The sequence below is a fragment of the Sarcophilus harrisii genome, chromosome 3 (genome assembly GCF_902635505.1).
Source record: "Sarcophilus harrisii chromosome 3, mSarHar1.11, whole genome shotgun sequence".
NCBI classification, from domain to species: Eukaryota; Metazoa; Chordata; class Mammalia; order Dasyuromorphia; family Dasyuridae; genus Sarcophilus; species Sarcophilus harrisii.
This window is the reverse complement of record NC_045428.1, coordinates 103,437,916-103,450,697: the sequence shown is the minus strand read 5'-3', so window position 1 is coordinate 103,450,697 and position 12,782 is coordinate 103,437,916. Positions and strand designations below refer to the sequence as shown.

Sequence of the window (12,782 nt, the reverse complement as noted above, 5' to 3'; positions counted from 1 at the left end):
GAAAAAATATATATAGGGATAACTTTCCAGTTGAAACGAGAAATCAAGAATAGTTTTGCAGTCCATAACATAAGGATCAGAGCCATCAAGGGAAGAGATATTATAGGTATGGAAAAGGCACTAAATTTAGAGTTAAAAGATCCTTAATTGGAGTGCATGCTAATGTTCGTAAATTGTACCCCTTTGGCAAATTACTTAAATGAGTCTTAGATTCATCATCTGTGGTTGTTCATTTCTGTCTGACTCTTCATGCTCTCATTTGGGCTTTTCTTGACAAAGATACTAGAATGCTTTTCTCTTTCATTCTCGGGATGAGGGAGATGAGGCAGACAGGGTCAAATGATTTGTAGGGGTCACAGAGCTAGTAAGTGTCTGAGGCCAAATTTAAACTGAGGAATATATCTTCTTGATTCCATATCCCACACTCTTGTCTACTGTGCCTGTGGATACTTCCAAAGGCTACCTTTTAGAATTGTTATAAAGATAGTATCTGGTAAACTAAAGTTGAAGGCTCTGAAAACCATTTATTTAAATAGAAGTATATTTTTTATTTTATATCCTCTCCACCTATTGAAATTGGAAGTACATATAAGATCCAAGTACAGTGTCAGCTACCATAGCCATCCTTTCCTAATTCTTCCCATTAGATATAATGTCTTTGTGTCTGCTCCTTATTAGCACTTTGCCCTTTCTTAAATTGTTTCTGGCTGTGAAATTATGGTAATTGATGTATTTCTTCTATTACTGCCCTCTTCCTGATGGATTAAAATATTCTTGAGGACAGGGACTGTGTTGGGACATTGTTATATCCTCTCAGGAATTCACAAAGTGACTTGAATATTTGGTGGTGGTATTCAACAAAATTTTTGCTGAATTAACTTTCTGCCTTTGGAAAAAATAGTTTTAATGGCACAGCAAGAAGAAAATTAAAGAAAAAAAAAGGAAATACCAATTCAATCAAATTTAGGATTTTCTAAACTATTTAGAAGAAATCAATTAAAATTATCAGTTGGGGAAATTCTTGATCCATGAAATGCCTTTTAGTCATTAAGCTATGCCACTCATACTTTATTCTTTCCCTGAGTTTGGCACGCAATTTTTAGAATAATTTTGCAAAAAGGATAACCCCAATGGGTTTTATGCATATTATCCATTAAGATAAAAATTCAGTCTTCAAGGATATTTGGTTTAAGATGAAATATATCACTTTGAGAGTTGTTTCTTTAATAAATACTAGTTATTTGATAACTAGGAAAAAAGTGAAGTAGAGTTTCATATTTTGGATAAGTGGAAAGAGTTAGAATTATGTTTGCTGTTGTGTCTTTGTAGCACTTTGAGGTTATTCTTGGCAAAGACACTGGAGTTGTTTGTCATTTCCTTCTCCAGCTCATTTTACAGCTGAGGAAACTGAGGTAAACAGGATTAAGTGACTTGCCCAGGGTCACACAGTTAAATGTCTGAGGCCAGATTTAAACTCAGGCTTTCCTAATTCCAGGCTTGGATTATTTCATCATCTAACTGTCCCAGAATCATATACACTCAGGGCAAACACTAACGTTATTAAGGTCATTTGCCTATGACCCAAGACCAATACGAAGAGCTACACAATACCTTCAGTGTACCTAATCAAGGTGGCAATAAACTTGTATTTAATTGAATTTTCATTTCATCTCAGGATCCCTATTTCTGGAATGGTGGTGGATAATTTAAGTAGAAAAATCACTAAGCATAAAATCAACATAATAAAATAGTGCGAGAGTTGTGTGAGAGAAGGGAAAATTTCAGGATAGTATAATTGTGTCTAGTTTTTTTTTTTTTTTTTTTAAAAGATCTGGGGATACTAATGTACTATAATCTCAGTATCAATCAATATTGTGATATTGCAGGATAAACAAACAAACAAACCAAAAACAAAAACAAAACTGTCTGAGACAGTGAAACAGATGCAAGAATTAGTGAATTAAAGATCAATCAATGATTAGGACACATAGGTCAAGCTCTGCCTCCCAATAATTCTAAGCAAGTCACTGGGTCTTTCTTTGTCCTTTTACCCAAGATCTCTCCCCCTTCCCTTTCCCCTGCAGGAACTCAATAAAACTGTAGATTGAAGAGCAGTTTATGATCTATATTGATACATGCAGCTTCTTCACAATTCAACTCCCAACACTGATGTTTAGAAATGTGAGACTCCTGATGATCTCTGCTCTATTTCCATAACATATGGGGTATTCAGTTTAGTGGTTTAGTTCTGGGAAGTATATTTTAGAGAAGAATTTGAAAATTTGGAGTTTGTGAGAGATCAGAAAAAAAAGAGCTAGATATAGTGCCATATTAAATACAGAATGAAGAAATTTTTTAGCATGAATATCTGTAAGGAGGGAAGATGGGAGAAAGGGTTGATTTATTCTCTTCAGCCTAAGAGTGTAGAATTATTTTTAAAAATAGTAAAAACTAAAAAGAAGTATAGGTAGGTTTGAATTAAACCAGAATTTTCTAGCAGTTACAGCTATCCAAAAATGACCTAGACTAAATCAGGAATTAGTAAAATCTTTCTACCTGGAAGGCTGAAAATAAAATCTGTATGATCACTTGTTGAACAGATTCTTGATCATGAACTTTAACTGAACTCATGGTCCCCTGAGGTCCAATTTTAAGATTATGCAACATTTGTGCTATTAAAAACATTAAGCTTTGAAATTTCATTCCTTACAATAATTCTGTGAGCTTGGTACTTCAAGTATTTTTATCCTGATGTCACAGATGAGAAAATTAAACATTAGAATCCTTAAGCAACTTGCCCACAACCACAAGACTCAAGTTTCTGAGTGATTATATTTTTAACCTAGATCTCCTGATTCCAGTTTTTTGTCCTTTCCCCATTATACCATTTTGCTCCTAATTGCAGTTTTATAAATGACTTTTGCATTTATCTCTTGCTCTAAGCAGAGGAAGCAAAAGAAAAAAAGAAAAAAACCTTGAGTTATAGAGCGTGCATACATTATAGGGTTAAATCATTTTATATTACATTAAAACTTCCTATTGATCTTTATTTTTTCATTATCATTATGAAAATGCCAGTATTTTTGGAAGCAGAAATGATTTGTTTAAGCAAGTCTGGGCTGACTCTGGGGTTAATATAGTGTCTTAATAGTTTTGGTACAATAAAATTATGATAAAACTTGGGGGGGCATACTATAATAAAACATTATCCAGATACTATCTATATAGTTCTGAGTATTTTGAAGAAAAAAATGTGCCTTGATTCTCTTTGGCAATTATTTAAGGTGATTTTGTTAATATCCTTTTAGAATCCTATATCATATTTAACATCTACTGGTCATCCTGCCATCTGGAGGAGGGGGTGAGTGGAAAGAGGGGAAAAATTGGAACAAGAGGTTTGGCAATTGTCAATGCTGTAAAGTTACCCATGCATATAACCTGTAAATAAAAGGCTATTAAATAAAAAAAATAGAGTCCTCTATCAATAGAAGAAAAATAAGAAATGAAACATCTTGAAAAGTGCTTCATCTATTTTTTTTAGATCCTATTGAAACCACATGGAGGGAAAGCTGTTTATATAAGTGAGTGGCTCACAAATACTCAAAAGCTGTTTTCTTCTAGTTTTACAGGGGCTGCTTATGAAAAATAAATCTAAAGAATTTGTTGTTTTTCTCTCTGCCAAGTGGTGAGTCAGAGGATTAAATGCAGAACATCCATTTTCCTATTAATTAAAATTATCATGTGATTATTCTGTTTTAGGTACAGAGATAATTTCATTTTGTTCAGTCACCTTTTTTATGTTCTTCTCCCCTTACCATACAGAATGCAATTATTTGTGTGCTTTAATTTTTGATTATTGTCCATTTAGGATAAAATACTTTTGTTATCTCTGCTGTAAATACAGGCTTTGATAGGAAAATTCTTTGTTTCTATTAGGTTTGAAAAGTGCAGATCTGAAGGTTGAAGTGTTAGACTAACCCAGAGAGTGGCATGAGTTTTCTCAGCTTCCACCTGTCAGACATGCTCCTTTGAAATATTTATGCTCCTCATTGTTCTGTCAAGTATAATACATCCTTGTTAACATTTGGACATAATTTAGGACACATTTTATAAGCAAAACTATTAAATATTTATGCCTAGTACTCATTACTTAAAAAGCACTTCACGTACACATCCGTGTTTTAATTATTAATATAGAGTTTGGACAGACCTTGGTTTTATTACTTTGCTCTTCTAAAGATGAAGTTTTTAATATTCTTCTGGGCTAATAGGAGTTGCTTATGTCATGATTTTAAAGAAATTGTGTTCTATTTCTATGACATGTAAAATTTGTTTGTACTCTTACTGAAAGTAAAACACACAACTTAAAGGAAACAGAACGAGATCTGTTCTTTTGTTTTCTATATGTATGTATATATGTTCAAAAGTATCTCTTTGCATGCAGACACACTGGCTTGAATTCCTAACTAGACCTTCTATTAACAAATTAATATGATACATTTAAAATCTCACTCAACATATCTAAAAACCAAAGAATATATTTTTTTCTCCCTAAATCCTCATTTTATTCTGCCTTCAGTGTTTCAGTTTATGAAAAGTCTCACATGTCTGAGACCTTGGTATTATTCTTGATTTTTCCCTAGAGTACAGAATGAGAGGATGGAGTTTGAGTTCCTTAATTCCCAAATCCAAATAATTTCTTACTCCTGCTTTGATTATCTTCCTCCTTAAACTCTTTGCCACTATCCTTGTATTGGCCAATATACCACAACTAATTAGAACTACTGAAACAATCTTATGGACCAGTTAATTTCTACATCTTATTACCCTTTCTTTCTAATTAGTTTCCTCATATATAGATCTGATTACAACATTTTTGCTTTAAAAAAATTAATGGCTCCCTAATGCCTATGGTGTAAAAAAAAAAAAATTTTTTTTGATCATGTTAATCTGGCATCCAAGGACTTCCATAACTCTACCTTGTCCATTCAATGTCATCTCATTCTTACTATCCATGTACTCTACATTTCTGCTAAATGGAACATTTTGGAATCTTTATATATGTTCCATTCATTCTGGAAATTCTACTGAATTTCTACAAGTGGACTAATGTCATTTCTTTGCTTCCGGAGTAATAACTTTTTATTACAGCTATCCTCTTATATGCCCTCTGCACTTCTAACAAAAAGAATTTTTGCATTGTAGATTTTAATCTATGTGTCATATTCCTAAAGAATATTGTATGTTGAAAGCAGAGGCAACCCAGTTTAGAAGGAGAAAAGTTACTGATAATTCAAAATGATTCCATCACATAAATAAGCAAATAGAAGTGCAGGAGCAAAATGTCCTCAGATGACTGAGGAACTGAAGGGAAATGTTGTTGAACCTGTCATTTCCAAATGAAGAAACTGAGAACAAGAAAAGCAAAAGTAATAAGCTGAGGGGTCAAGGCCTGAGGTGTGGAAGTAGAAGAAGAGATTCCAGTCAATAACGCAGACAAAATGAAGCAAAGCAGGATGGTGCATGGGATGATGCTGGCAAAAGATATTTAACAGAGAGAAATTGGGACAGCTGTGATGGCAGCATGGGCCAAGCTGATGGCAGATGCTCAGGCCAGGATGAAAGCAGCAACCCAAGGATTTACCCTGGAATAATCAGGAAGTCTTGAGGAAACTGTTGTACATTTTCCAAAGAAGAGAAAATTTAATTCACCTCAGAATTCTTCTCAGAATGATAAAGTTCCTCCTATGCCCACCCCTCTGACTTCTCTGTATATCTTATCCCAAAATAAACTGCCTGATACCAGAGACTCAATATCAATAAAAATGGTCGAAAAAATATTCTATACAAGAGACTTTTGGAGCCTGGATCTCCTTATGAGAAAGACATTCCTTATAAAGAAGAAAAGATCCAGTGGTTAAAACTCAAAACAGAAACTGCAATTGAAGAAGATTCTCTGGGTGAATATCAGATAGTAGCTACAACACCAAAGAGACTGATAAATAAGAAAAAGAAAGAAACAGAAACAAAAGACCTCTCATGTCCAGGCAACCAGCATGGCAGCATGGAACAGACTCATGGCAACACTAAAATCCAAGGTTGTGTGGCCCAATTCTACATGTTTTGAGATTCTAGGTCCAAGCAATCAGAATTTCACAATGGTGTGTAGTAAATGGTGAAGCTTTTTTTTAATGATGTGCCTGGTTTAGCTCCATTGCTGGAAAATGACATACTGATCCCTCTGATATATTGATTACTCTGTAATTATTGCCTACCTGCTATATTCCATCTCCAGAGGTAGAAGACAATTGAGTATGTCCCAAATGTGTCTACAGGAATAAAATCCTGATGGATAATATTCTGTCTCCAAAGGATCCAGGCAATAAGACTGTTTTTGATTTCTTCAAGATATTGACTCATAAATGTGACTTTTCTTCAATCAACTTCGATTTTCTTTGACATCCTTACTGCAGCTCCTGTTCCCATTGGAAACAGAATAGTAAGAATAGAAAAGTCTTTATAAGTCTACAAGATAAGAAAAAGCTCCCATTGCAAGCAAGTTCACATATTATATAGTTTGGTCAGTAACTGAGGACAGAGAAAGGTGAAAATCTTAGAACCAAATGAAATTTAACTTATTCACCATTCATTACATGTCCATCTTCTCCTGTCTCCTTTTGCTAACTCCACCCCCATCCCAAGAATTGACATGACTGAATTCTTTCCTAAAGCCAATAAAAACTGCAGAATCAAAAGTAACCACTTTGTGGATTAGCTGTGAAAATGAGTATTATTGCTTATGTTAAGATAAAACTTCAATGAAAATTGCTGCTAATTCCAAGGTTCCTCTTCGTACTTCATATTGTCCACTAATTTGCTTGAAAAATAGCATATAATTTTAAAAATTGTACAGAAAATGATTCTGGAGTAATGGTAGAACAAAACACTTAAGAAGTAGATAGCATAAGTTGCTGTTTCTTTCTTTACTAAGACTATTTCTATAACCAATGTGATATAATAAAAGAACACAAAACTTGGAAGGAAAAAAATAACACTATGTTATAATAAAGAAAATCTTCTTTTCTTTAAATTTTTTTCTTTAATATTTTCCTCAATTACATGTTAAAATTTTCTAATATTAGTTCTCAAAACTCTAAGTTCCAAATCCTCTCATTTCCTCCCTGCTTCTCATTGAGAAGGCAAATAATTTAATATAGGTTATACATGTATAGTCATGCAGAACATATTTTCATATAGACATTCTGTATAAGAAAATAGAGAAGAAAGAATAAATCTCCAAGAATAATAAAAAAAATAAGTATGGTTCAATCTATATTCAGACTATGTTAGTTTTGTCTCTGTGGATGGATAGCATTTTCATCTGAAGTCTTTTAGGTTATCTTGAATAATTGTTTTGCTTAGAATGGCTAAGTTATTTACAATTTGTCATCTTAAAATATCATTGTTACTATGTGTGATGTTCTCCTGGTTCTTCTCATTTCACTTTGCATTTGTTGGTGAAATTCCTTTCAGGTTTTTCTGAGAGTATACTAGTCATCATTTTTATAATACAATAATCTTTCATCATAATTACACACCACAAATTATTTAACCATTCCCTAAATGATAGGCATCCCCTCAATTTCTAGTTCTTTGCTGCCCGTAAAGAGCTGCTATATACATTATATTTTTTGCCTTTTTTGTTTTTAATATCTTTTGACCTATAGACCTAGTAGTCAAAAGGTTAGGTCAAAAGGTATGCATACTTTTAAAGGCCTTTGGGCATAGTTCCAAATTGCTCTATATGAGAGCTGAATCAGCTCACAATTCTACCAACAGTGAAATAATCTCTCAGTTTTCCCACATCTCTTTAACATTTCTCATTATCCTACCAGCCAATCTAATAGGTGTGAGGTAGTCCCTTAGAATTGTTTTAAATTGCATTTCTGTGCTGGCTTAGCCTGTGCTAGACTATGCTCCACTCTTTCTTTTCCTAAATTGTCTTGGGGTAGAAAATTATTTCCCTTTCTCCTTTTTGTAGATACTGCTACTCTAGAAATTGTTCTAAGTTATTATTTAAACTTGTTGAGAGAAGTTTGGGGAAGAGCTCAGACAAGTTCCAGCCTTTTCTCTGCCATTTTTGAATGATTTGGTTTTAGCATAACTTTCTGTCTCTCCCACTGTCTAAGGCAGTGCTATAAGGATTTTTAAATTGTTCATTTTTATAGACACATAAACACATATTTTATCTTATTTTCAATAGGAGAAAAGTCACTGGAATGGAGCTCAATACTGATGATTGTATTGCTATAAGGAATTTTTTCCACCAGTGCAGACCAGCACTTGATCTGCAGTTTACAGATTTAAAGTTTCTTGGAGCACTAAGAGCTTATGTTTTACAAAGGATAATATATTCAGCATGTATCACAGGGAAGATTTGAATCTATATCTTGATTCTAAAGCTAGCTCTCTAGTCACAATGTTATATTGCCTCTATATAAGTAATATTACTTAAATATTCACATGAGCAATTTTGCCCCTCTTGTCTCATTCTTTTCACTCAGATATATAATTAATAGTACTTTCATCTTTGAAACAAATGTATAATTTTTTTTATATTTTGCTTTATTTCATACACAGTTAAATAGCTAGGATTTATGATTTCTGTCTATGCACAATGGTAGAGTTTTATTGTAAACCAAATTCTTAAAACGTAGATCTGATTATATATATTTTACCTATTGAATTTTATGAAATTAACCAGAATACTGATATATTCCTATTTCACAGTAATATTTTTAAGTGGACTGTAGAATTGAATAGGTATGTACATATTGTTGAAACTACTATAAGGGGAAGGCAATTAATCACTAAACTTAGAGTTTTGAAAACTAATATTAGACATCCCCTCAATTTCCAATTCCTTGACGCTACAAAAGGGGCTAATACAAATAAATTTTTGCACATGTGAGTCCTTTTCCCCTGTTTTATGATCTCTTTGGTATGCAAACTCAATAAGGACACTGCTGGATCAAAATATATGAATAGCTTTACAGCCTTTTGGGCATTTGCTATACATTTTTAATTAAATAGTCTTCAAAGCACCATCTAGCATTTCTATTAGACCAAGTTTTATCTGGGGTTCTATCTATGAAGGCTTGGTTCTCCATATTATTAGATACATGACTTTGGTCAATCATCCATAGTTTCTTCATTATTGAAATGATAATGCCTTCATAGCTGTTTGCATAAGGTTGAGTACAATGAGTGATGTAAACCCTAAAAAAGTGCACAAAAAGATATTTTTAGCCTGTTAAAAAAATTTGAAAATCTTTTAATATCACTATGAATGTAACATGTTGTATACTATTTTTAATCCCTACCTGTCATTGCAACTATGTAGAGACTTTTTCCAGAGATCCCTACCCCATCTCTATTTTATAACCTTTCAAGAGATGCTTGGAACACTGACAGGTTAAGTGAGTTGCCCTGGATCTCACAGCTTGTAGGAGTCAGGTAGCTCTGACTGACTCCAAAGTTGGCCCTTTATCCACTGTGCCACAATGCCCCCATTAAAATAAATGCTACTGGGAAACATGAAAAGAATATAAGACTTTGAATGTATCCTAATGTTTAAAAAGCTTATAATGTAGTTGAAATAGCCACAAAAACACAGAGAAATGATTTAAGAACAGAGCAACATGCAAATGAGTTTAAATTAACAAAGTACAAATAATATACAGAATCCTAAGCTAATGGTAAATGAAAGAAAGCTCACTGGAGAAGACTCTTCCCCAAAGGCATGTGGTTTTTAGCTCACTGCTCCTCTTACAGCAATACACATAATAGACTCCCACTGAATAAAGGCTTTCTAATGTTATTTCCAGGATTTATTTTTAGTTCAAAATGAACCAGATACTCCTAAAATGTCCTCTTGGAATAGAAATATAAAGTTAAAAAACAACTATTGCTCTTACAATTTACTTTGTAACCCCACACATTGCATGTATTTTCCCTCATCTACTTCCCTCTTGAGAGATTTTTTTGATGCAAAACTATTTTTAGCATCTATTAGTGGCAATATTCATTGATGAATTAATGCCTTCTGATGGTAAGTAGTCTAACATTTTATCAACAATTTTTCAGTATGTAATTGTTGCTTATGTTAGATTAACAATGATAAAAAAAAACATTTTTTTTTTTTACATTTTGAACTGTTCCCAAAAATGAGCTCAAAAGGATAGCCCTGAATGTTTAACTTGTTGTGACTATTCATGAATATTTTGCATGAATATTTAACTTCTCTTGAACAAGCAATAGGAATACTCAGTTTTTGTGCATACCCTTTGATCCAGCAGTGTTATTACTGGGCTTATATCCCAAAGAGATTATAAAGAAGGGAAAGGGACCTGTATGTGCACAAATGTTTGTGGCAGCCCTTTTTGTAGTGGCTAGAAACTGGAAACTGAATGGATGCCCATCAGTTGGAGAATGGTTGGGTAAATTGTAGTATATGAATGCTATGGAATATTATTGTTCTGTAAGAAATGACCAGCAGGGGTTATAAAATAAACCCACATAAGTCATCAGCATTCTTATATATCACTAACAAAATCCAACAGTCAGAGTTACAAAGAGAAATTCCATTTAAAGTAACTACCGATTATATAAAATATTTAGGAATCTATCTGCCAAGGGAAAATCAGAAACTTTATGAGCAAAATTACAGACCACTTTTCACACAAATTAAGTCTGATCTAACCAATTGGAAAAATATTAAATGCTCTTGGATAGGGCGAGGAAATATAATAAAGATGACAATATTACCTAAACTAATCTATTTATTTAGCGCTATACCAATCAGACTCCCAAAAAACTATCTTAATGGCCTAGAAAAAATAACAACAAAATTCATATGGAAAAACAAAAGGTCAAGAATTTCAAGGGAATTAATGAAAAAAAAATCAAATGATGGTGGCTTAGCTGTACCAGATCTAAAATTATATTATAGAGCAGCAGTTACCAAAACTATTTGGTATTGGCTAAGGAATAGATTAGTTGATCAGTGGAATAGATTAGGTTCAAGGGATAAAACAGTCAACAAATATAGCAACCTAGTCTTTGACAAACCCAAAGACCCCAGCTTTTGGGATAAGAACTTACTGTTTGATAAAAATTGCTGGGAAAATTGGAAACTAATATGGCAGAAACTAGGCATTGATCCATACTTAACGCCGTACACCAAGATAAGGTCAAAATGGGTTCATGACCTAGGCATAAAGAATGAAATTATTAATAAATTAGAGGAACATAGGATAGTTTACCTCTCAGACCTGTGGAAGGGGAAGGTCTTTATGACCAAAGCAGAACTAGAGATCATTACTGATCACAAAATAGAAAATTTCGATTATACCAAACTGAAAAGTTTTTGTACAAACAAAACTAATGCAGACAAGATTAGAAGGGAAGCAATAAACTGGGAAAATATTTTTACAGTCAAAGGTTCTGATAAAGGCCTCATTTCCAAAATATATAGAGAATTAACTCTAATTTATAAAAAATCAAGCCATTCTCCAATTGAAAAATGGTCAAAGGATATGAACAGACAATTCTCAGATGAAGAAATTGAAACTATTTCTAGTCATATGAAAAGATGCTCCAAGTCATTATTAATCAGAGAAATGCAAATTAAGACAACTCTAAGATACCACTACACACCTGTCAGATTGGCTAAGATGACAGGAAAAAATAATGATGATTGTTGGAGGGGATGCGGGAAAACTGGGACATTGATGCATTGTTGGTGGAGTTGTGAACGAATCCAACCATTTTGGAGAGTAGTTTGGAACTATGCTCAAAAAGTTATCAAACTGTGCATACCCTTTGATCCAGCAGTGTTACTACTGGGATTATATCCCAAAGAGATTATAAAGAAGGGAAAGGGACCTGTATGTGCACGAATGTTTGTGGCAGCCCTTTTTGTAGTGGCTAGAAACTGGAAACTGAATGGATGTCCATCAGTTGGAGAATGGCTGAATAAATTGTGGTATATGAATATTATGGAATATTACTGTTCTGTAAGAAATGACCAACAGGATGATTTCAGAAAGGCCTGGAGAGACTTACACGAACTGATGCTGAGTGAAATGAGCAGGACCAGGAGATCATTATATACTTCAACAACAATACTAGATGATGACCAGTTCTGATGGATCAGGCCATCCTCAGCAACGAGATCAACCAAATCATTTCTAATGGAGCAGTAATGAACTGAACCAGCTATGCCCAGAAAAAGAACTCTGGGAGATGACTAAAAACCATTACATTGAACTCCCAATCCCTATATTTATGCCCACCTGCATTTTTTATTTCCTTCACAAGCTAATTGTACAATATTCCAGAGTCTGATTCTTTTTGTACAGCAAAATAACGGTTTGGTCATGTATACTTATTGTGTATCTAATTTATATTTTAATATATTTAACATCTACTGGTCATCCTGCCTTCTGGGGGAGTTGGTGGGGGGTAAGAGGTGAAAAATTGGAACAAGAGGTTTGGCAATTGTTAATGCTGTAAAATTACCCATGCATATAACCTGTAAATAAAAGGCTATTAAATAAAAAAAAAAAAAAAGCAATACTCAGTTTTGTAAGGATGTTCCTTTATTCTGTGTGTATTTTACTACCATTAAAATATGCTTAGAGAAGCAATATAGTGTTGTAGTATATAATCAGTGTGACCTGAATTCAGGTCTCCTTCTATCTGTGGAATCCCAGAAAATT

General features: G+C 33.4%; 1 pseudogene; it reads left to right on the top strand.

Moving 5' to 3' along the window:
- Window positions 1–5,261: 5,261 nt before the first annotated feature.
- On the top strand, window positions 5,262–6,459 carry LOC116422530 (annotated as a pseudogene).
- The last annotated feature ends 6,323 nt before the right edge of the window (window positions 6,460–12,782 follow it).